At 41.3% G+C, this 27595-nt stretch overlaps 2 protein-coding genes across 3 annotated transcripts in view; one reads left to right on the top strand and one right to left on the bottom strand.

Annotated features, from left to right (window-relative positions):
* The window catches only part of ITPKB (inositol-trisphosphate 3-kinase B), a 165204-nt gene extending 138127 nt beyond the window's left edge, over positions 1 to 27077 (bottom strand). For both annotated transcript variants that reach the window (XM_072140004.1, XM_072140005.1), the window contains exon 1: positions 26995 to 27077. The gene's annotated coding sequence lies outside the window, so the exon portion shown is untranslated. The remainder of the gene's footprint in view (positions 1 to 26994) is intronic.
* Positions 27078 to 27279: 202 nt separating this feature from the next.
* COQ8A (coenzyme Q8A) overlaps positions 27280 to 27595 on the top strand; it is a 25855-nt gene continuing 25539 nt past the window's right edge. Inside the window, exon 1 of the mRNA XM_072140002.1 lies at positions 27280 to 27436. The gene's annotated coding sequence lies outside the window, so the exon portion shown is untranslated. The remainder of the gene's footprint in view (positions 27437 to 27595) is intronic.

The raw sequence follows: 27595 nt of genomic DNA, 5'->3' as shown, positions 1-27595 counted from the left end.
CTAGGGGGCGCTGTATGATAACACTTCTAGTAGTTTATCACTATCACATACAGTATGATCACTAGGGGGCGCTGTATGATAACACTTCTAGTAGTTTATCACTATCATATACAGTATGATCACTAGGGGGCGCTGTATAATAACACTTCTAGTAGTTTATCACTATCATATACAGTATGATCACTAGGGGGCGCTGTATAATAACACTTCTAGTAGTTTATCTCTATCATATACAGTATGATCACTAGGGGGCGCTGTATAATAACACTTCTAGTAGTTTATCACTATCATATACAGTGTGATCACTAGGGGGCGCTGTATGATAACACGTCTAGTAGTTTATCACTATCATATACAGTATGATCACTAGGGGGCGCTGTATGATAACACTTCTAGTAGTTTATCACTATCATATACAGTATGATCACTAGGGGGCGCTGTATGATAACACTTCTAGTAGTTTATCACTATCATATACAGTATGATCACTAGGGGGCGCTGTATGATAACACTTCTAGTAGTTTATCACTATCATATACAGTATGATCACTAGGGGGCGCTGTATAATAACACTTCTAGTAGTTTATCACTATCATATACAGTATGATCACTAGGGGGCGCTGTATGATAACACTTCTAGTAGTATATCACTATCATATACAGTATGATCACTGGGGGGCGCTGTATAATAACACTTCTAGTAGTTTATCACTATCATATACAGTATGATCACTAGGGGGCGCTGTATAATAACACTTCTAGTAGTTTATCACTATCATATACAGTATGATCACTAGGGGGCGCTGTATAATAACACTTCTAGTAGTTTATCACTATCATATACAGTATGATCACTAGGGGGCACTGTATAATAACACTTCTAGTAGTTTATCACTATCATATACAGTATGATCACTAGGGGGCGCTGTATGATAACACTTCTAGTAGTTTATCACTATCATATACAGTATGATCACTAGGGGGCGCTGTATAATAACACTTCTAGTAGTTTATCACTATCATATACAGTATGATCACTAGGGGGCGCTGTATGATAACACTTCTAGTAGTTTATCCCTATCATATACAGTATGATCACTAGGGGGCGCTGTATAATAACACTTCTGGTAGTTTATCACTATCACTTACAGTATGATCACTAGGGGGCGCTGTATGATAACACTTCTAGTAGTTTATCACTATCATATACAGTATGATCACTAGGGGGCGCTGTATAATAACACTTCTAGTAGTTTATCACTATCATATACAGTATGATCACTAGGGGGCGCTGTATAATAACACTTTTGGTAGTTTATCACTATCATATACAGTATGATCACTAGGGGGCGCTGTATAATAACACTTCTAGTAGTTTATCACTATCATATACAGTATGATCACTAGGGGGCGCTGTATAATAACACTTCTAGTAGTTTATCACTATCATATACAGTATGATCACTAGGGGGCGCTGTATAATAACACTTCTAGTAGTTTATCACTATCATATACAGTATGATCACTAGGGGGCGCTGTATGATAACACTTCTAGTAGTTTATCATTACCATATACAGTATGATCACTAGGGGGCGCTGTATGATAGCACTTCTAGTAGTTTATCACTATCATATACAGTATGATCACTAGGGGGCGCTGTATAATAACACTTCTAGTAGTTTATCACTATCATATACAGTATGATCACTAGGGGGCGCTGTATAATAACACTTCTAGTAGTTTATCACTATCATATACAGTATGATCACTAGGGGGCGCTGTATAATAACACTTCTGGTAGTTTATCACTATCATATACAGTGTGATCACTAGGGGGCGCTGTATGATAGCACTTCTAGTAGTTTATCACCATCATATACAGTATGATCACTAGGGGGCGCTGTATGATAGCACTTCTAGTAGTTTATCACTATCATATACAGTATGATCACTAGGGGGCGCTGTATAATAACACTTCTAGTAGTTTATCACTATCATATACAGTATGATCACTAGGGGGCGCTGTATAATAACACTTCTAGTAGTTTATCACTATCACATACAGTATGATCACTAGGGGGCGCTGTATGATAGCACTTCTAGTAGTTTATCACTATCATATACAGTATGATCACCAGGGGGCGCTGTATAATAACACTTCTAGTAGTTTATCACTATCATATACAGTATGATCACTAGGGGGCGCTGTATAATAACACTTCTAGTAGTTTATCACCATCATATACAGTATAATCACTAGGGGGCGCTGTATAATAACACTTCTAGTAGTTTATCACTATCATATACAGTATGATCACTAGGGGGCGCTGTATAATAACACTTCTAGTAGTTTATCACTATCATATACAGTATGATCACTAGGGGGCGCTGTATAATAACACTTCTAGTAGTTTATCACTATCATATACAGTGTGATCACTAGGGGCGCTGTATGATAACACTTCTAGTAGTTTATCACTATCATATACTGTATGATCACTGGGGGGCGCTGTATAATAACACTTCTAGTAGTTTATCACTATCATATACAGTATGATCACTAGGGGGCGCTGTATAATAACACTTCTAGTAGTTTATCACTATCATATACAGTATGATCACTAGGGGGCGCTGTATAATAACACTTCTAGTAGTTTATCACCATCATATACAGTATAATCACTAGGGGGCGCTGTATAATAACACTTCTGGTAGTTTATCACTATCATATACTGTATGATCACTAGGGGGTGCTGTATGATAACACTTCTAGTAGTTTATCACTATCATATACAGTATGATCACTGGGGGGCGCTGTATAATAACACTTCTAGTAGTTTATCACTATCATATACAGTATGATCACTAGGGGGCGCTGTATAATAACACTTCTAGTAGTTTATCACTATCATATACAGTATGATCACTAGGGGGCGCTGTATAATAACACTTCTAGTGCTTTATCACTATCATATACAGTTTGATCACTAGGGGGCGCTGTATAATAACACTTCTAGTAGTTTATCACTATCATATACAGTATGATCACTAGGGGGCGCTGTATAATAACACTTCTAGTAGTTTAGCACTATCATATACAGTATGATCACTAGGGGGCGCTGTATAATAACACTTCTAGTAGTTTATCACTATCATATACAGTATGATCACTAGGGGGCGCTGTATAATAACACTTCTAGTAGTTTATCACTATCATATACAGTATGATCACCAGGGGGCGCTGTATAATAACACTTCTAGTAGTTTATCACTATCATATACAGTATGATCACTAGGGGGCGCTGTATGATAACACTTCTAGTAGTTTATCACTATCCTATACAGTATGATCACTAGGGGGCGCTGTATGATAACACTTCTAGTAGTTTATCACTATCATATACAGTATGATCACTAGGGGGCGCTGTATAATAACACTTTTGGTAGTTTATCACTATCATATACAGTATGATCACTAGGGGGCGCTGTATAATAACACTTCTAGTAGTTTATCACTATCATATACAGTATGATCACTAGGGGGCGCTGTATGATAACACTTCTAGTAGTTTATCTCTATCATATACAGTATGATCACTAGGGGGCGCTGTATGATAACACTTCTAGTAGTTTATCACTATCATATACAGTATGATCACTAGGGGGCGCTGTATGATAACACTTCTAGTAGTTTATCACTATCATATACAGTATGATCACTAGGGGGCGCTGTATGATAGCACTTCTAGTAGTTTATCACTATCATATACAGTATGATCACTAGGGGGCGCTGTATAATAACACTTCTAGTAGTTTATCACTATCATATATAGTATGATCACTAGGGGGCGCTGTATAATAACACTTCTAGTAGTTTATCACTATCATATACAGTATGATCACTAGGGGGCGCTGTATGATAACACTTCTAGTAGTTTATCACTATGATATACAGTATGATCACTAGGGGGCGCTGTATAATAACACTTCTAGTAGTTTATCACTATCATATACAGTATGATCACTAGGGGGCGCTGTATGATAACACTTCTAGTAGTTTATCATTATCATATACAGTATGATCACTAGGGGGCGCTGTATGATAGCACTTCTAGTAGTTTATCACTATCATATACAGTATGATCACTAGGGGGCGCTGTATAATAACACTTCTAGTAGTTTATCACTATCATATACAGTATGATCACTAGGGGGCGCTGTATAATAACACTTCTAGTAGTTTATCACTATCATATACAGTATGATCACTAGGGGGCGCTGTATAATAACACTTCTGGTAGTTTATCACTATCATATACAGTGTGATCACTAGGGGGCGCTGTATAATAACACTTCTGGTAGTTTATCACTATCATATACAGTGTGATCACTAGGGGGCGCTGTATGATAGCACTTCTAGTAGTTTATCATTATCATATACAGTATGATCACTAGGGGGCGCTGTATGATAACACTTCTAGTAGTTTATCACTATCATATACAGTATGATCACTAGGGGGCGCTGTATAATAACACTTCTAGTAGTTTATCACTATCATATACAGTATGATCACTAGGGGGCGCTGTATAATAACACTTCTAGTAGTTTATTACTATTATACACAGTATGATCACTAGGGGGCGCTGTATGATAACACTTCTAGTAGTTTATCACTATCATATACAGTATGATCACTAGGGGGCGCTGTACGATAACACTTCTAGTAGTTTATCACTATCATATACAGTATGATCACTAGGGGGCGCTGTATGATAACACTTCTAGTAGTTTATCACTATCATATACAGTATGATCACTAGGGGGCGCTGTATAATAACACTTCTAGTAGTTTATCACTATCATATACAGTATGATCACTAGGGGGCGCTGTATAATAACACTTCTAGTAGTTTATCACTATCATATACAGTATGATCACTAGGGGGCGCTGTATAATAACACTTCTAGTAGTTTATTACTATTATACACAGTATGATCACTAGGGGGCGCTGTATGATAACACTTCTGGTAGTTTATTACTATCATATACAGTATGATCACTAGGGGGCGCTGTATGATAACACTTCTAGTAGTTTATCACTATCATATACAGTATGATCACTAGGGGGCGCTGTATGATAGCACTTCTAGTAGTTTATCACTATCATATACAGTATGATCACTAGGGGGCGCTGTATGATAACACTTCTAGTAGTTTATCACTATCATATACAGTATGATCACTAGGGGGCGCTGTACGATAACACTTCTAGTAGTTTATCACTATCATATACAGTATGATCACTAGGGGGCGCTGTATGATAACACTTCTAGTAGTTTATCACTATCATATACAGTATGATCACTAGGGGGCGCTGTATGATAACACTTCTAGTAGTTTATCACTATCATATACAGTATGATCACTAGGGGGCGCTGTACGATAACACTTCTAGTAGTTTATCACTATCATATACAGTATGATCACTAGGGGGCGCTGTATGATAACACTTCTAGTAGTTTATCACTATCATATACAGTATGATCACTAGGGGGCGCTGTATAATAACACTTCTAGTAGTTTATCACTATCATATACAGTATGATCACTAGGGGGTGCTGTATGATAACACTTCTAGTAGTTTATCACTATCATATACAGTATGATCACTAGGGGGCGCTGTATAATAACACTTCTAGTAGTTTATCACTATCATATACAGTATAATCACTAGGGGGCGCTGTATAATAACACTTCTAGTAGTTTATCACTATCATATACAGTATGATCACTAGGGGGCGCTGTATAATAACACTTCTAGTAGTTTATCACTATCATATACAGTATAATCACTAGGGGGCGCTGTATAATAACACTTCTAGTAGTTTATCACTATCATATACAGTATGATCACTAGGGGGCGCCCTAGTATAACACTTCTAGTAGTTTATCACTATCATATACAGTATGATCACTAGGGGGCGCTGTATGATAACACTTCTAGTAGTTTATCACTATCATATACAGTATGATCACTAGGGGGCGCTGTATGATAACACTTCTAGTAGTTTATCACTATCATATACAGTATGATCACTAGGGGGCGCTGTATAATAACACTTCTAGTAGTTTATCACTATCATATACAGTATGATCATTAGGGGGCGCTGTATGATAGCACTTCTAGTAGTTTATCACTATCATATACAGTATGATCACTAGGGGGCGCTGTATAATAACACTTCTAGTAGTTTATCACCATCATATACAGTATGATCACTAGGGGGCGCTGTATGATAACACTACTAGTAGTTTATCACTATCATATACAGTATGATCACTAGGGGGCGCTGTATGATAGCACTTCTAGTAGTTTATCACTATCATATACAGTATGATCACTAGGGGGCGCTGTATAATAACACTTCTAGTAGTTTATCACTATCATATACAGTATGATCACTAGGGGGCGCTGTATAATAACACTTCTAGTAGTTTATCACTATCATATACAGTATGATCACTAGGGGGCGCTGTATGATAACATTTCTAGTAGTTTATTACTATCATATACAGTATGATCACTAGGGGGCACTGTATAATAACACTTCTAGTAGTTTATCACTATCATATACAGTATGATCACTAGGGGGCACTGTATAATAACACTTCTAGTAGTTTATCACTATCATATACAGTATGATCACTAGGGGGCGCTGTATGATAACACTTCTAGTAGTTTATCACTATCATATACAGTATGATCACTAGGGGGCGCTGTATAATAATACTTCTAGTAGTTTATCACTATCATATACAGTATGATCACTAGGGGGCGCTGTATGATAACACTTCTGGTAGTTTATCACTATCATATACTGTATGATCACTAGGGGGTGCTGTATGATAACACTTCTAGTAGTTTATCACTATCATATACAGTATGATCACTAGGGGGCGCTGTATAATAACACTTCTAGTAGTTTATCACTATCATATACAGTATGATCACTAGGGGGCGCTGTATGATAACACTTCTAGTAGTTTATCACTATCATATACAGTATGATCACTAGGGGGCGCTGTATAATAACACTTCTAGTAGTTTATCACTATCATATACAGTATGATCACTAGGGGGCGCTGTATAATAACACTTCTGGTAGTTTATCACTATCATATACAGTATGATCACTAGGGGGCGCTGTATGATAACACTTCTAGTAGTTTATCACTATCATATACTGTATGATCACTAGGGGGCGCTGTATGATAACACTTCTAGTAGTTTATCACTATCATATACAGTATGATCACTAGGGGGCGCTGTATAATAACACTCCTAGTAGTTTATCACTATCATATACAGTATGATCACTAGGGGGCGCTGTATGATAACACTTCTAGTAGTTTATCACTATCATATACAGTATGATCACTAGGGGGCGCTGTATGATAACACTTCTAGTAGTTTATCACTATCATATACAGTATGATCACTAGGGGGCGCTGTATAATAACACTACTAGTAGTTTATCACTATCATATACAGTATGATCACTAGGGGGCGCTGTATAATAACACTTCTAGTAGTTTATCACTATCATATACAGTATGATCACTAGGGGGCGCTGTATGATAACACTTCTAGTAGTTTATCACTATCATACACAGTATGATCACTAGGGGGCGCTGTATAATAACACTTCTAGTAGTTTATCACTATCATATACAGTGTGATCACTAGGGGGCACTGTATAATAACACTTCTAGTAGTTTATCACTATCATATACAGTATGATCACTAGGAGGCGCTGTATAATAACACTTCTAGTAGTTTATCACTATCATATACAGTATGATCACTAGGGGGCGCTGTATGATAACACTTCTAGTAGTTTATCACTATCATATACAGTATGATCACTAGGGGGCGCTGTATAATAACACTCCTAGTAGTTTATCACTATCATATACAGTATGATCACTAGGGGGCGCTGTATGATAACACTCCTAGTAGTTTATCACTATCATATACAGTATGATCACTAGGGGGCGCTGTATGATAACACTTCTAGTAGTTTATCACTATCATATACAGTATGATCACTAGGGGGCGCTGTATAATAACACTTCTAGTAGTTTATCACTATCATATACAGTATGATCACTAGGGGGCGCTGTATAATAACACTTCTAGTAGTTTATCACTATCATATACAGTATGATCACTAGGGGGCGCTGTATAATAACACTTCTAGTAGTTTATCACTATCATATACAGTATGATCACTAGGGGGCGCTGTATGATAGTACTTCTAGTAGTTTATCACTATCATATACAGTATGATCACTAGGGGGCGCTGTATAATAACACTTCTAGTAGTTTATCACTATCATATACAGTATGATCACTAGGGGGCGCTGTATGATAACACTTCTAGCAGTTTATCACTATCATATACAGTATGATCACTAGGGGGCGCTGTATGATAACACTTCTAGTAGTTTATCACCATCATATACAGTATGATCACTAGGGGGCGCTGTATGATAACACTTCTAGTAGTTTATCACTATCATATACAGTATGATCACTAGGGGGCGCTGTATGATAACACTTCTAGTAGTTTATTACTATCATATACAGTATGATCACTAGGGGGCGCTGTATAATAACACCTCTGGTAGTTTATCACTATCATATACAGTTTGATCACTAGGGGGCGCTGTATGATAACACTTCTAGTAGTTTATCACTATCATATACAGTATGATCACTAGGGGGCGCTGTATAATAACACATCTAGTAGTTTATCACTATCATATACAGTATGATCACTAGGGGGCGCTGTATAATAACACTTCTAGTAGTTTATCACTATCATATACAGTATGATCACTAGGGGGCGCTGTATAATAACACTTCTAGTAGTTTATCACTATCATATACAGTATGATCACTAGGGGGCGCTGTATGATAACACTTCTAGTAGTTTATCACTATCATATACAGTATGATCACTAGGGGGCGCTGTATAATAACACTTCTAGTAGTTTATCACTATCATATACAGTATGATCACTAGGGGGCGCTGTATGATAACACTTCTAGTAGTTTATCACTATCATATACAGTATGATCACTAGGGGGCGCTGTATGATAACACTTCTAGTAGTTTATCACTATCATATACAGTATGATCACTAGGGGGCGCTGTATGATAACACTTCTAGTAGTTTATCACTATCATATACAGTATGATCACTAGGGGGCGCTGTATAATAACACTTCTAGTAGTTTATCACTATCATATACAGTATGATCACTAGGGGGCGCTGTATAATAACACTTTTGGTAGTTTATCACTATCATATACAGTGTGATCACTAGGGGGCGCTGTATGATAACACTTCTAGTAGTTTATCACTATCATATACAGTATGATCACTAGGGGGCGCTGTATAATAACACTTCTAGTAGTTTATCACTATCATATACAGTATGATCACTAGGGGCGCTGTATGATAACACTTCTAGTAGTTTATCACTATCATATACAGTATGATCACTAGGGGGCGCTGTATGATAACACTTCTAGTAGTTTATCACTATCATATACAGTATGATCACTAGGGGGCGCTGTATAATAACACTTCTAGTAGTTTATCACTATGATATACAGTATGATCACTAGGGGGCGCTGTATAATAACACTTCTAGTAGTTTATCACTATCATATACAGTATGATCACTAGGGGGCGCTGTATGATAACACTTCTAGTAGTTTATCATTATCATATACAGTATGATCACTAGGGGGCGCTGTATGATAGCACTTCTAGTAGTTTATCACTATCATATACAGTATGATCACTAGGGGGCGCTGTATAATAACACTTCTAGTAGTTTATCACTATCATATACAGTATGATCACTAGGGGGCGCTGTATAATAACACTTCTAGTAGTTTATCACTATCATATACAGTATGATCACTAGGGGGCGCTGTATAATAACACTGCTAGTAGTTTATCACTATCATATACAGTATGATCACTAGGGGGCGCTGTATAATAACACTTCTAGTAGTTTATCACTATCATATACAGTATGATCACTAGGGGGCGCTGTATAATAACACTTCTAGTAGTTTATCACTATCATATACAGTATGATCACTAGGGGGCGCTGTATGATAACACTTCTAGTAGTTTATCACTATCATATACAGTATGATCACTAGGGGGCGCTGTATAATAACACTTCTAGTAGTTTATTACTATCATATACAGTATGATCACTAGGGGTCGCTGTATAATAACACTGCTAGTAGTTTATCACTATCATATACAGTATGATCACTAGGGGGCGCTGTATAATAACACTTCTAGTAGTTTATCACTATCATATACAGTATGATCACTAGGGGGCGCTGTATAATAATACTTCTGGTAGTTTATCACTATCATATACAGTATGATCACTAGGGGGCGCTGTATAATAATACTTCTGGTAGTTTATCACTATCATATACAGTATGATCACTAGGGGGCGCTGTATAATAATACTTCTGGTAGTTTATCACTATCATATACAGTTATCACCAGACACGTTCTTTCCTAAAAGAAAAACATCACAAAAACCCTAAATAATTACTGTGATGAACGATCTGGCTGAAAAGGGTCACACGACTCCACAGAAGCAGGGAGTGCGTTACTTTCCCTCCTCATTTTGGTACTGGGGGGGGAGGGGGGGGGGGCTGCTTCGTTGCTCTAATACACATTAAATATGACTGTAAAGTTGTAGTTACCAATATTGAGACATTTAAAACCTACACTAAGACCCCCCCCCCCCCCAAACCTATTCCAGAAAACCTCTAGGCAAGATTTGCCTTCTCTCTCACCTCTTTACAGCTACGTCAGGTTGATATCCTAGCATACTATATGTAAATTAGGGTTAGTTTTAGCTAATTAGGGATTGTTTGCTAACAGGGTTTATCCACAATATGGAAAAAGACAGCTTTCCCCCACAAACAGCACCACACCAGTCTACAGGCCAAGTAAGGTATTACAGCTCAACTCCATCCAATAGGATGGAGCTGCAATAGGGTCACAATCAGTATGGTATAAGGGTATATGGGTGTAATGAGGTCACACAGGAGGTGCTATTCTTCTGGGAGCCGATCACCTGTAGGGGGAGGAAGTAATTTATATTCTATACAGGGAGAAGGGGTTAAAGTGGCTGGTGGGTGAACCAATAAATGGGGAGGTTGTAGTCTGGCGCCTTATGTGAGAGATTATATAAGACGACTGGTGATCTGTACCCTGCATTATCATATCTTACATGCCATAAAGCGCTATTACATCCCATACATCCCATGCTTGGATGTGGTAAGATGCTAAAGTGGTAGGAAGGTGCTATATATCGTGGCTGGCGAAATCTAGGAATATAAAGATGCGGGAGGGTGACATCTATGCAGCAGAAAATTAATAGGAAAGATCAGACTGGAGCAAGGTGATATATATGTGGATGTAAAGTTGCAGGATGGCGCATGTGGATGTAAAGTTGCAGGATGGCGCATGTGGATGTAAAGTGGCAGGATGGTGAATGTGGATGTAAAGTTGCAGGATGGTGAATGTGGATGTAAAGTTGCAGGATGGCGAATGTGGATGTAAAGTTGCAGGATGGCGAATGTGGATGTAAAGTTGCAGGATGGTGAATGTGGATGTAAAGTTGCGGGATGGTGAATGTGGATGTAAAGTTGCAGGATGGTGAATGTGGATGTAAAGTTGCGGGATGGCGAATGTGGGTGTAAAGTTGTAGGATGGTGAATGTGGGTGTAAAGTTGCAGGATGGCGAATGTGGATGTAAAGTTGCAGGATGTCGAATGTGGATGTAAAGTTGCATGATGGCGAATGTGGATATAACGTTGCAGGATGGTGAATGTGGATGTAAAGTTGCAGGTTGGTGAATGTGGATGTAAAGTTGCAGGATGGTAAATGTGGATGTAAAGTTGCCGGATGGCGAATGTGGATGTAAAGTTGCAGGATGGTGAATGTGGATATAAAGTTGCAGGATGGTAAATGTGGATGTAAAGTTGCCGGATGGCGAATGTGGATATAAAGTTGCAGGATGGCGAATGTGGATGTAAAGTTGCCGGATGGCAAATGTGGATGTAAAGTTGCAAGATGGTGAATGTGGATGTAAAGTTGCAGGATGGCGAATGTGGATGTAAAGTTGCAGGATGGCGAATGTGGATGTAAAGTTGCAGGATGGCGAATGTGGATGTAAAGTTGCATGATGGCGAATGTGGATATAACGTTGCAGGATGGTGAATGTGGATGTAAAGTTGCAGGATGGTGAATGTGGATGTAACGTTGCGGGATGGTGAATGTGGATGTAAAGTTGCAGGTTGGTGAATGTGGATGTAAAGTTGCAGGTTGGTGAATGTGGATGTAAAGTTGCAGGATGGTAAATGTGGATGTAAAGTTGCCGGATGGCGAATGTGGATATAAAGTTGCAGGATGGTGAATGTGGATGTAAAGTTGCCGGATGGCGAATGTGGATATAAAGTTGCAGGATGGCGAATGTGGATGTAAAGTTGCAGGATGGTGAATGTGGATGTAAAGTTGCAGGATGGTGAATGTGGATGTAAAGTTGCAGGACGGTGAATGTGGATGTAAAGTTGCAGGTTGGTGAATGTGGATGTAAAGTTGCAGGATGGTGAATGTGGATGTAAAGTTGCAGGATGGTGAATGTGGATATAAAGTTGCAGGACGGTGGATGTGGATGTAATGTTGCAGGATGGTGAATGTGGATGTAAAGTTGCAGGATGGCGAATGTGGATGTAAAGTTGCAGGATGGTGAATGTGGATGTAAAGTTGCAGGATGGTGAATGTGGATGTAAAGTTGCAGGATGGTGAATGTGGATGTAAAGTTGCAGGATGGTGATGGGTGCAGCTGTACATAAAGTGTTCTTCTATTGACACCTGATATTCATGGGGATCTGAATATGGGGAAAGTAAGTTATTAGTTAGTGCTATAAGTGGATACAAAGTGGCAGGTGGGTGGTAAATATAAAGGTAAGGTGGCAGGATGGTGCTGGTACATGTGGAGGTAAACATCTAATGGATACATCTATTATCAGAACATGTGTCTGTACCCGGACAATAAGCCCAGAACACAATGTTATTTATATTCTGGACATTTTGTTTCTATTTATCCCCCTGAGGCTCGTCCTTGGGCTCGGTGACCGGTGTCGCTGCCACGTGTCTGTGATCTGGTACCAGACATGTTCTGGACAGGTGTCGTCTTGTCATTCATCTGATACTTTATGTGTCCTACGTATCATCTTCCAGGTCCTCTCAGGATATCTACAGCATTGTTTCCCCGGTTTTGTTATTGTCAATAAAGTTGATTGTATTCCTTTAGCTATGGTGGGTTCTTTATAGATGCATAAGGTCTGGTGCTATTGTCTATGTGGTTGTCATGACTACCTCAAATATTTGTGGTCAGAGATAGAAGGGTCAGACCAGGGTTGTGACCCCGGCTCCCATCTACTCTTGGATGAGACCAGTGTGCATGTGCATGTAGGGGGAGAGAGGAATAACTGTCACTAGTCCGTTCTCCAAAACCTTCTACCCCACGCGACCCTGTCTATAAGCACATCCAGCCCAGAGCAGCACGACATCTTCTCCTGATGACTCCATCCCCAGTGCTTGTGGTGACCTCCAACCAGAAAATAGTCTTTGTTGCTACTTCATAATTGTAATTTTGCTATTATCAATCATAGTCACAATGATCCACCAGTAGTCACAGCGCCTGACCACAGTAGCCACAGTAAAGTCTGCAGTAGTCATATTTCCTGCCCCCAATAGCCGGTAGTCATAGCGATGCCCCCATTAACCAGTAGTCACAGGGATGCCCCCAGTAGCCAGTAGTCACAGGGAGACCCCCAGTTGCCGGTGGTCACAGGGATGCCCCCAGTAGCCAGTAGTCACAGGGATGCCCCCAGTAGCCAGTAGTCACAGGGAGACCCCCAGTAGCCAGTAGTCACAGGGAGACCCCCAGTAGCCAGTAGTTACAGGGATGCCCCAGTTGCTAGTGGTCACAGGGATGCCCCAGTTGCTAGTGGTCACAGGGATGCCCCAGTTGCCAGTGGTCACAGGGATGCCCCAGTAGCCAGTAGTCACAGGGAGACCCCCAGTAGCCAGTAGTCACATGATGCTCTCAGAAGCCAGCAGTTAAAGGGATGCCCCCAAGAAGCGAGCAGTCACAGAGATTCCCCCAGTAGTAATAGGGATGCCCCCTGTAGCCAGCAGTCACAGGAATGCCCCAGTAGATAGTGTTCACAGGGAGACCCCCAGTAGCCAGCGGTCACAGAAATTCCCCCAGTAGCCAGCGGTCACAGAGATTCCCATAGTAGCTTGCAGTCACAGGGATGCCCCCATTAGCCTGCAGTCACAGGGATGCCCCCAGTAGCCAGCAGTCACAGGGATGCCCCCAGTAGCCAGCAGTCACAGGGATGCCCCCAGTAGCCAGCAGTCACAGGGATGCCCCCAGTAGCCAGCAGTCACAGGGATGCCCCCAGTAGCCAGCAGTCACAGGGATGCCCCAGTAGCCAGCAGTCACAGGGATGCCCCCAGTAGCCAGCAGTCACAGGGATGCCCCCAGTAGCCAGCAGTCACAGGGATGCCCCCAGTAGCCAGCAGTCACAGGGATGCCCCCAGTAGCCAGCAGTCACAGGGATGCCCCCAGTAGCCAGCAGTCACAGGGATGCCCCCAGTAGCCAGCAGTAACAGGGTTGCCCCCAGTAGCCAGCAGTCACAGGGATGCCCCCAGTAGCCAGCAGTCACAGGGATGCCCCCAGTAGCCAGCAGTCACAGGGATGCCCCCAGTAGCCAGCAGTCACAGGGATGCCCCCAGTAGCCAGCAGTCACAGGGATGCCCCCAGTAGCCAGCAGTCACAGGGATGCCCCCAGTAGCCAGCAGTCACAGGGATGCCCCCAGTAGCCAGCAGTCACAGGGATGCCCCCAGTAGCCAGCAGTCACAGGGATGCCCCCAGTAGCCAGCAGTCACAGGGATGCCCTTAGTAGCCAGCAGTCACAGGGATGCCCCCAGTAGCCAGCAGTCACAGGGATGCCCCCATTAGCCAGCAGTCACAGGGATGCCCCAGTAGCCAGTAGTCACCGGAATACCCCTAGTAGCCAGTAGTCACAGGGATGCCCCCAGTAGCCAGCAGTCACAGGGATGCCCCCAGTAGCCAGTAGTCACCGGAATACCCCTAGTAGCCAGCAGTCACAGGGATGCCCCTAGTAGCCAGCAGTCACAGGGATGCCCCCAGTAGCCAGCAGTCACAGGGATGCCCCCAGTAGCCAGCAGTCACAGGGATGCCCCAGTAGCCAGTAGTCACCGGAATACCCCTAGTAGCCAGTAGTCACAGGGATGCTCCCAGTAGCCAGTAATAACAGAGATTCCCCCAGTAGCTTATAGTCACAGATATGCCTCCAGTAGCCAGGAGAACTAATACAGACGATACATAAGATTAATATATGGCTGCTGTATATAGGCCAGACTCCTGACCTGAAATCCCCTCCATTTCCAGAACCTCATTTTTCATCACATCTTTGAACATGAGCAAATTACAGCATGTACTGAATGTTATAATGTATCCTGGGATATATAATACTGCAATGTAATGCTGCCCTGGTGATAGATATCTGTCTACCACACAGAGGGAACAGCTATGATTGTTACCCAGGAATTCCCTCACCCTAATCACTGCACTGACACTCACCACATCATGTGATATACAAGCAGCTGCATCCACAGGCAGGAAGATACAGAAACCGGGGAGATTTATCATGTTCTGATGTATCCGGCTGTGCACGAGCACCAGCGCATGATAAATAACCCCCACTGCCTGGGGGTATTACATAGTATTACATAGTATATATTCTTGTACATAGGGGACAGTATTATAGTAGTTATATTCCTGTACATAGGGGACAGTATTATAGTAGTTATATTCCTGTACATAGGGGGCAGTATTATAGTAGTTATATTCCTGTACATAGGGGGCAGTATTATAGTAGTTATATTCCTGTACATAGGGGGCAGTATTATAGTAGTTATATTCTTGTACATAGGAGCAGTATTATAGTAGTTATATTCCTGTACATAGGGGGCAGTATTATAGTAGTTATATTCCTGTACATAGGGGGCAGTATTATAGTAGTTATATTCTTGTACATAGGGGGCAGTATTATAGTAGTTATATTCCTGTACATAGGGGGCAGTATTATAGTAGTTATATTCCTGTACATAGGGGGCAGTATTATAGTAGTTATATTCTTGTACATAGGGGGCAGTATTATAGTAGTTATATTCCAGTACATAGGGGGCAGTATTATAGTAGTTATATTCCTGTACACAGGGGACAGTATTATAGTAGTTATATTCCTGTACATAGGGGCAGTATAATAGTAGTTATATTCTTGTACATAGGGAGCAGTATTATAGTAGCTATATTCTTGTACATAGGTGGCAGTATTATAGTAGTTATATTCTTGTACATAGGGGCAGTATTATAGTAGTTATATTCTTGTACATAGGGGGCAGTATTATAGTAGTTATATTCCTGTACATAGGGGGAGTATTATAGTAGTTATATTCTTGTACATAGGGGGCAGTATTATAGTAGTTATATTCTTGTACATAGGGGGCAGTATTATAGTAGTTATATTCCTGTACATAGGGGGAGTATTATAGTAGTTATATTCTTGTACATAGGGGGCAGTATTATAGTAGTTATATTCCTGTACATAGGGGGAGTATTATAGTAGTTATATTCTTGTACATAGGGGGCAGTATTATAGTAGTTATATTCCTGTACATAGGGGCAGTATTATAGTAGTTATATTCTTGTACATAGGGGCAGTATTATAGTAGTTATATTCTTGTACATAGGGGCAGTATTATAGTAGTTATATTCCTGTACATAGGGGCAGTATTATAGTAGTTATATTCTTGTATATAGGGGGCAGTATTATAGTAGTTATATTCTTGTACATAGGGGGCAGTATTATAGTAGTTATATTCTTGTACATAGGGGGCAGTGTTATAGTAGTTATATTCTTGTACATAGGGGGCAGTATTATAGTAGTTATATTCTTGTACATAGGGGGCAGTATTATAGTAGTTATATTCTTGTACATAGGGGGCAGTATTATAGTAGTTATATTCTTGTACATAGGGGCAGTATTATAGTAGTTATATTCCTGTACATAGGGGGCAGTATTATAGTAGTTATAGTCCTGTACATAGGGGGGAAGTATTATAGTAGTTATATTCCTGTACATAGGGGGCAGTATTATAGTAGTTATAGTCCTGTACATAGGGGGGAAGTATTATAGTAGTTATATTCTTGTACATAGGGGGCAGTATTATAGTAGTTATATTCCTGTACATAGGGGGCAGTATTATAGTAGTTATATTCTTGTACATAGGGGGCAGTATTATAGTAGTTATATTCCTGTACATAGGGGGCAGTATTATAGTAGTTATATTCCTGTACATAGGGGGCAGTATTATAGTAATTATATTCTTGTACATAGGGGCAGTATTATAGTAGTTATATTCCTGTACATAGGGGGCAGTATTATAGTAGTTATATTCCTGTACATAGGGGCAGTATTATAGTAGTTATATTCTTGTACATAGGGGCAGTATTATAGTAGTTATATTCCTGTACATAGGGGACAGTATTATAGTAGTTATATTCTTGTACATAGGGGGCAGTATTATAGTAGTTATATTCTTGTACATAGGGGGCAGTATTATAGTAGTTATATTCCTGTACATAGGGGGAGTATTATAGTAGTTATATTCTTGTACATAGGGGGCAGTATTATAGTAGTTATATTCCTGTACATAGGGGGAGTATTATAGTAGTTATATTCTTGTACATAGGGGGCAGTATTATAGTAGTTATATTCTTTTACATAGGGGGCAGTATTATAGTAGTTATATTCCTGTACATAGGGGGCAGTATTATAGTAGTTATATTCTTGTACATAGGGGGCAGTATTATAGTAGTTATATTCTTGTACATAGGGGGCAGTATTATAGTAGTTATATTCTTGTACATAGGGGGCAGTATTATAGTAGTTATATTCCTGTACATAGGGGGCAGTATTATAGTAGTTATATTCTTGTACATAGGGGGCAGTATTATAGTAGTTATATTCTTGTACATAGGGGGCAGTATTATAGTAGTTATATTCTTGTACATAGGGGCAGTATTATAGTAGTTATATTCCTGTACATAGGGGGCAGTATTATAGTAGTTATATTCTTGTACATAGGGGGCAGTATAATAGTAGTTATATTCTTGTACATAGGGGGCAGTGTTATAGTAGTTATATTCCTGTACATAGGGGGCAGTGTTATAGTAGTTATATTCCTGTACATAGGTGTTTAGCTTATCCTCATAGACTTGAATGCTAGTTGTAGCTTGACATTGGAATTATCTGCTTACATTATATGGAGATATTAATAATGGAGGACGTGGGGTGGGATAAAGGTAGGTTGTCTTGTCTGTAATTGAAATATAAACAAACACAGTATTATGCTTCTATACATGTGTATTCCCAATGTGTCCACAATAACACTGCATGTAATTAATGACACAGTTACAGGGCTGAGCGGATGGCGCGGTCATGTGACCAGTGTCATACATTAACGCTGAATGGAAAATCCATTGTTCTAGGAGTGGAGTGTTGACCCGGTGCCAGTAGATCTGTGAAGCCAGGCAATATCCCCGCGTAAGGTAAGTAAATCACAAACATATTAACCATTTCCTGCCTGTAACGAGCGAGAGGAAGCAGCAATTTACCTGGACTTAAAGGAGCACTCAGAACGACACATTTGTTCCCTAAGATATATATTTGGTATATTAATAACTAGTAGGGGATAGAGAGAAGAAGAAACATTGTAACAGGTCACTTACCCTCAGATGTGAGCATGTGCACTGTTACAATGTGTCCCTGGGAGGTAGGACAAGGACCGAACCTCCTGATGACGGCTTTACTGGATACAGTCCTGGCCAACGTCCCAGCAAGAGCCGCAAACACAATTTGTTTGGACAAGAACCATAAAATGTCACTGACTTGACCTTGAAGGTGTGAGGAAAAGTTTACCTCTGTATACAATGTAAAATTCACTGTCTGGTCTGGGGGTCCCCGTACTGTGCAAGAATTCTATGAGTCTTATGTGCAGATTTTGGCTTGTTTTAACATGTTACCAAACCCAGTGACTACATATTCCCGTGTAGTGCCCCTCTTGTGTAAACTCTACCAGAAATGTTGGCAAGCACCCCTTAAAGGGGCAGCGTGGTATCAGTGTACACAGGGACCTGAGCCTTGTCTTTCAGCTGTGGCTCTGAGCCTCCTGATAGATCTGAGGTGTCCTGGGATCAGCATCATACCGTGCCAAACTATGAAAGACGTGCCCCATGTTTCCATGCATGTACAGCGCATCATGCACCAGCCCAAACACATCAGATTGTAGACTGATATCTCAGAATATAATACTGTCCACATATAAAAGAACTAGTATCATACTGCCCCCTATGTACAAGAATATAACTACTATAATACTGCCCCCTATGTACAGGAATATAACTACTATAATACTGCCCCCTATGTACAGGAATATAACTACTATAATACTGCCCCCTATGTACAGGAATATAACTACTATAATACTGCCCCCTATGTACAGGGATATAACTACTATAATACTGCCCCCTATGTACAGGGATATAACTACTATAATACTGCCCCCTATGTACAAGAATATAACTACTATAATACTGCCCCCTATGTACAAGAATATAACTAATATAATACTGCCCCCTATGTACAAGAATATAACTACTATAATACTGCCCCCTATGTAAAGGAATATAACTACTATAATACTGCCCCCTATGTACAGGAATATAACTACTATAATACTGCCCCCTATGTACAGGAATATAACTACTATAATACTGCCCCCTATGTACAGGAATATAACTACTATAATACTGCCCCCTATGTACAGGAATATAACTACTATAATACTGCCCCCTATGTACAAGAATATAACTACTATAATACTGCCCCCTATGTACAGGAATATAACTACTATAATACTGCCCCCTATGTACAAGAATGTAACTACTATAATACTGCCCCCTATGTACAAGAATATAACTACTATAATACTGCCCCCTATGTACAAGAATATAACTACTATAATACTGCCCCCCTATGTACAGGAATATAACTACTATAATACTGCCCCCTATGTACAAGAATATAACTACTATAATACTGGCCCCTATGTACAAGAATATAACTACTATAATACTGCCCCCTATGTACAGGAATATAACTACTATAATACTGCCCCCTATGTACAAGAATATAACTACTATAATACTTCCCCCTATGTACAGGAATATAACTACTATAATACTGCCCCCTATGTACAGGAATATAACTACTATAATACTGCCCCCTATGTACAGGAATATAACTACTATAATACTGCCCCCTATGTACAGGAATATAACCACTATAATACTGCCCCCTATGTACAAGAATATAACTACTATAATACTGCCCCCTATGTACCAGAATATAACTACTATAATACTGCCCCCTATGTACAGGGATATAACTACTATAATACTGCCCCCTATATACAAGAATATAACTACTATAATACTGCCCCCTATGTACAGGGATATAACTACTATAATACTGCCCCCTATGTACAGGGATATAACTACTATAATACTGCCCCCTATGTACAGGAATATAACTACTATAATACTGCCCCCTATGTACAAGAATATAACTACTATAATACTGCCCCCTATGTACAAGAATATAACTACTATAATACTGCCCCCTATGTACAAGAATATAACTACTATAATACTGCCCCCTATGTAAAGGAATATAACTACTATAATACTGCCCCCTATATACAAGAATATAACTACAATAATACTGCCCCCTATGTACAGGGATATAACTACTATAATACTGCCCCCTATGTACAGGGATATAACTACTATAATACTGCCCCCTATGTACAGGAATATAACTACTATAATACTGCCCCCTATGTACAAGAATATAACTACTATAATACTGCCCCCTATGTACAAGAATATAACTACTATAATACTGCCCCCTATGTACAAGAATATAACTACTATAATACTGCCCCCTATGTACAAAAATATAACTACTATAATACTGCCCCCTATGTACAAGAATATAACTACTATAATACTGCCCCCTATGTACAGGAATATAACTACTATAATACTGCCCCCTATGTACAGGAATATAATTACTATAATACTGTCCCCTATGTACAGGAATATAACTACTATAATACTGCCCCCTATGTACAGGAATACAACTACTATAATACTGCCCCCTATGTACAGGAATATAACTACTATAATACTGCCCCCTATATACAAGAATATAACTACTATAATACTGCCCCCTATGTACAGGGATATAACTACTATAATACTGCCCCCTATGTACAGGGATATAACTACTATAATACTGCCCCCTATGTACAGGAATATAACTACTATAATACTGCCCCCTATGTACAAGAATATAACTACTATAATACTGCCCCCTATGTACAAGAATATAACTACTATAATACTGCCCCCTATGTACAAGAATATAACTACTATAATACTGCCCCCTATGTAAAGGAATATAACTACTATAATACTGCCCCCTATATACAAGAATATAACTACAATAATACTGCCCCCTATGTACAGGGATATAACTACTATAATACTGCCCCCTATGTACAGGGATATAACTACTATAATACTGCCCCCTATGTACAGGAATATAACTACTATAATACTGCCCCCTATGTACAAGAATATAACTACTATAATACTGCCCCCTATGTACAAGAATATAACTACTATAATACTGCCCCCTATGTACAAGAATATAACTACTATAATACTGCCCCCTATGTACAGGAATATAACTACTATAATACTGCTCCCCTATGTAAAGGAATATAACTACTATAATACTGCTCCCCTATGTACAGGAATATAACTACTATAATACTGCCCCCTATGTACAGGAATATAACTACTATAATACTGCCCCCTATGTACAAGAATATAACTACTATAATACTGCCCCCTATGTACAAGAATATAACTACTATAATACTGCCCCCTATGTACAGGAATATAACTACTATAATACTGCCCCCTATGTACAGGAATATAACTACTATAATACTGCCCCCTATGTACAAGAATATAACTACTATAATACTGCCCCCTATGTACAAGAATATAACTACTATAATACTGCCCCCTATGTACAAGAATATAACTACTATAATACTGCCCCCTATGTACAGGAATATAACTACTATAATACTGCCCCCTATGTACAGGAATATAACTACTATAATACTGCCCCCTATGTACAAGAATATAACTACTATAATACTGCCCCCTATGTACAGGAATATAACTACTATAATACTGCCCCCTATGTACAAGAATATAACTACTATAATACTGCCCCCTATGTACAGGAATATAACTACTATAATACTGCCCCCTATGTACAAGAATATAACTACTATAATACTGCCCCCTATGTACAGGAATATAACTACTATAATACTGCCCCCTATGTACAGGAATATAACTACTATAATACTGCTCCTGTGGGTGTATATATTGTACCTAGTTGCTGGTCTTGTATTTAGCGGAAGTTCCTGGATTGAGCAGAGAACATGGATCTGAACTTGATGTTTCCCCCACAGTTGCAGCCCCCGGGGGAAGCTTCTGGTTAACCAAGTAATGAATTACACCCGCCTGTGTGTTGGCAGTAAGAAGCCATTAGGAAAGCTTAGAAAATGTATTTGCAGAGTGATAAGAGGATGGCAGGGAGGATGTTGAACTTAGATTTGTGGGGACAATAAGTGACTGGTATTGTTGCTTGTGTAGTGTAATGTACGGCTCCGGGCAGGTCCGTCTCTGTACAGTCATGTACAGGTTTATATAAGGATATAATCGGATTAATAAAATTGGTAAAATATTAATAAAATGGGTTTGGTCTATTGTACCACGAATCCGACTCCACGGCCCTGATTTCAGCTCTGAAGTCTACAGAATGATGTTACATCACAAATATCTACTGGAACTGTCCAGGCGTCCCCAAACACCAACACCAGGACCCGGCACAAGATCTTGTGGTGCATCGTCCATAAAGGGATCCTAAGGCTGGAAATCCCTGACACGACCCCTGAGTGTGACCTCCAGGCTTCCATCTGTGACACTGCGTCTACTAGAGGGCACAGGGGTCACGGAGAACAGAGCAGCCACTAGAGAGACATCAGGAAACCTTGCAGCATAATCCAACTAGAGTGAAATCTGCAGGATGTGAAACTGCTTGGTTGTATTGCGGTATTATTTTTGGTACGGTGTGGCAGAGTCTTTTATGTGCCTTAGGTTCGAATATGCAATCACTTTAGGATCAGGGCAGAATGAAGGGACCTCAGTACTGACCCTATAACTTGTGTCTCAGTGACCTGGACCACTAGCAGCTGGGGGCAGGGGGTTTGTAAATCTTTGGTAGTGACTAGTTTTTTTCTTATAAGTAGATGTTGTTCCTCTATATAAAGGGAAAGTAGAAGGCATAATACCACTCTAGATGTCAGATGCATTGACCAATGTAAGCCAACTGGTCCTCATTAGAGGCAGCCACACTGCTTCATAGCTGCAAGCTTCACTGTCCAATACCATCTCGTTGTCCAAGAAGACCCATCTCATTGTCCCGTTGTCCAAGAAGACCCATCTCGTTGTCCAAGAAGACCCATCTCGTTGTCCAAGAAGACCCATCTCGTTGTCCAAGAAGACCCATCTCGTTGTCCAAGAAGAACCATCTCGTTGACCAAGAAGAGCCATCTCGCTGTCCAATAAGAACCATCTCGTTGTCCAAGAAGAGCCATCTCGCTGTCCAAGAAGAGCCATCTCGCTGTCCAAGAAGAGCCATCTCGCTGTCCAAGAAGAGCCATCTCGTTGTCCAAGAAGAGCCACCTGGTTGTCCATATTTCCAGCTATACTGCCACACATATTACCCCATATAAGCACATCATCTCTCCAGTTCCAGTGCCCACATAGATGCCAACGAGAAATCCCCTTAAAAGTACTAGGAAAGTTCATCTGAGAGCCCCTGCTGAGTGCATGACTGTGCCCAGAAGGTCCTGGAGATCGGTGGCTACAGGACCTTGAGTGTAAAGTGTGAATGTGAGCGGAGGTGAAGGGGAGCCCCTCATGTACGGCCCCCACACTAGTCCATGGGTGAATAATTAAGCAAATATTAGCAAATATATCACAATTTGTGCAGGTTTTTGCAAATTCCTAAATTTCTGCATTTCTGACGGATCCAGGAACATCTAAGAAATGAGGAAAAGGTGAAGAACCAAACCTAAATATTTTCAGATAAACACAACCTGCTGCACTAGATCCGGGCCAGGACTCCACCTCCAGCTCCTCCATGTCACCCGTCACAATATTAGCTCAGGGCGGTGCTCGGCATTATCTGCTGAAGCTCTGCCACGTCCCCCGTGTACACTTATCACACAAGAGCAGAGGAAGTGGCCGAAAAAAAACAAAACTTCTCAAGGAGACCTCTCAGTAAGAGAAGGGAGCTGTGACCTGCAGAACCCCAATGTAACTGTAACAAACCCTCAGCTCTGAGAACATCCGGAATTGTTTTAAGCGTCTGGAAGGAGACAAGACTATTTCTATTCCGTGACTGCAAGCAGAGGTCTTACAGCGACAACTCGCAATGTCATGGGAAGGAGGAGGCCACATATGAAACTTCATTTCATAACCAACCACATTTTGATATGGTAGTTGCATTGCACCCCTCCCCTTCCCCCAATCAAAAAGATTTATGATGAATTGGGGAGTTTGCCCAAATGTGGACCTTCTGGCCGCCATATGGGTCTGTGGGGGTCATTCATGTACATCTCTTGTGGATAGAAAAATCGCTCATGTGCAAGAGCCCTCAATCAGCAAATTGGGTGGGATTCTAAAAATTTTTGGGAATTCTAGACAGGGATGGGAACTGTGCCCCTCAGGGGGAACACAACTGACTGCAGGGACCACCACGAATAACAAGTGGGGTCCTGTTCTCACTAACTTATGGAGCAGCAGGTTGAGCATTTGTTCTGCGCTTCCATCTAAAAACCGAAAACATAAAGCATTTCTAGGCACAGGATAGGGGGGTAACAATCTGATCAGTGGGGGCTGGAATGCTGGGACCCCACCGATCATGGGGGTCTCCTGTATTATATATCTGCTCTGGGGGGTCTCCAGTATTATATATCTGCTCTGGGGGGTCTCCAGTATTATATATCTGCTCTGGGGGGTCTCCAGTATTATATATCTGCTCTGGGGGGTCTCCAGTATTATACATCTGCTCTGGTGGGTCTCCAGTATTATACATCTGCTCTGGGGGGTCTCCAGTATTATATATCTGCTCTGGGGGGTCTCCAGTATTATATATCTGCTCTAGGGGTCTCCGGTATTATATATCTGCTCTGGGGGGGGGGGGGGGGGGTCTCCAGTATTATATATCTGCTCTGGGGGTCTCCTGTATTATACATCTGCTCTGGAAGGTCTCCAGTATTATATATCTGCTCTGGGGGGTCTCCAGTATTATATATCTGCTCTGGGGGGGGGGGGGTCTCCAGTATTATATATCTGCTCTGGGGGGGGTCTCCAGTATTATATATCTGCTCGGGGGGGGGGGGGGTCTCCAGTATTATATATCTGCTCTGGGGGGGGGGGGGTCTCCAGTATTATATATCTGCTCTGGGGGTCTCCAGTATTATATATCTGCTCTGGGGGTCTCCAGTATTATATATCTGCTCTAGGGGTCTCCAGTATTATATATCTGCTCTAGGGGTCTCCGGTATTATATATCTGCTCTAGGGGTCTCCAGTATTATATATCTGCTCTGGGGGGTCTCCAGTATTATATATCTGCTCTGGGGGGTCTCCAGTATTATATATCTGCTCTGGGGGGGGGGGGTCTCCAGTATTATATATCTGCTCTGGGGGGGGGGTCTCCAGTATTATATATCTGCTCTGGGGGGGGGGGGGTCTCCAGTATTATATATCTGCTCTGGGGGGTCTCCAGTATTATATATCTGCTCTGGGGGGGGGGGGGTCTCCAGTATTATATATCTGCTCTGGGGGGTCTCCAGTATTGTATATCTGCTCTGGGGGGTCTCCAGTATTATATATCTGCTCTGGGGGGTCTCCAGTATTATATATCTGCTCTGGGGGGTCTCCAGTATTATATATCTGCTCTGGGGGTCTCCAGTATTATATATCTGCTCTGGGGGGTCTCCAGTATTATACATCTGCTCTGGGGGGTCTCCAGTATTATACATCTGCTCTGGGGGGTCTCCAGTATTATACGTCTGCTCTGGGGGGTCTCCAGTATTATACGTCTGCTCTGGGGGGTCTCCAGTATTATACACCTGCTCTGGGGGGTCTCCAGTATTATACGTCTGCTCTGGGGGGTCTCCAGTATTATACACCTGCTCTGGGGGGTCTCCAGTATTATATATCTGCTCTGGGGGGTCTCCAGTATTATATATCTGCTCTGGGGGGTCTCCAGTATTATATATCTGCTCTGGGGGGGGGGGGTCTCCAGTATTATATATCTGCTCTGGGGGTCTCCAGTATTATATATCTGCTCTGGGGGTCTGTTGGGAAATTTCCTATAACTTTGTGAGTAAGTTGATGCCCATTGTTGTATTTCCGGTAACATTCTGCTGTAACCTCCCTCGTGTATCCGTACACACGGCCTAGTACTCGGAGGGTCTCTCACCTCCGTGTTTCTCTGTCACCTCACGCGTCGCTGAAGGCGCTGACATCTGTGGTGTTATTGCTGACACCTGGGCAGGTCTCTGGCATGGCCGCGCTCTGATTGGCCGGCGGACTTGTTGTTGCTCTCCCGCCGGGCACGCCTACCAGCCACCGCAGCTTCTGATTGGCCGAGAGGACATGCACACGCTCCGGGCACGCACGATTGGTGACTAGCAAGTGTCTCGACCAATCCGCTGTCGGCCTTGCCTTTGAGAAGCCAATCGGGGCGCGCGTGGTGAGAGGAGGGGGCGGGGCTGAGGTGGAGGCTGTGGAGAGGTCTTTGGTGCGCGCTGCTGGTAAACACTGAGCACCTCGTGTCAGAGGAGAGAGGACGGGAGAAGGGAGCGGAGGAGCGTGCAGCCTGGCGGAGGGCAGACCGAGGGCCTGCGGGTGTGCACGGCGCTGTACGTAGTCCATAGGCGGCTATTACACTGCACTCTGCTACTAATACACACGTTATACACACACACACACATGCACTATATACAGCTCCAAACTACTACCCCCAGCATGCATAGGTAGCCAGGACATGCTGGGAGTGATAGTTCCCCTATCCTGACTCC

The sequence above is a fragment of the Engystomops pustulosus genome, chromosome 3, assembly GCF_040894005.1.
Source record: "Engystomops pustulosus chromosome 3, aEngPut4.maternal, whole genome shotgun sequence".
NCBI lineage: Eukaryota > Metazoa > Chordata > Amphibia > Anura > Leptodactylidae > Engystomops > Engystomops pustulosus.
Note: the sequence above shows the minus strand (reverse complement) of the source record. Positions and strands in the feature narration are given on the sequence as shown.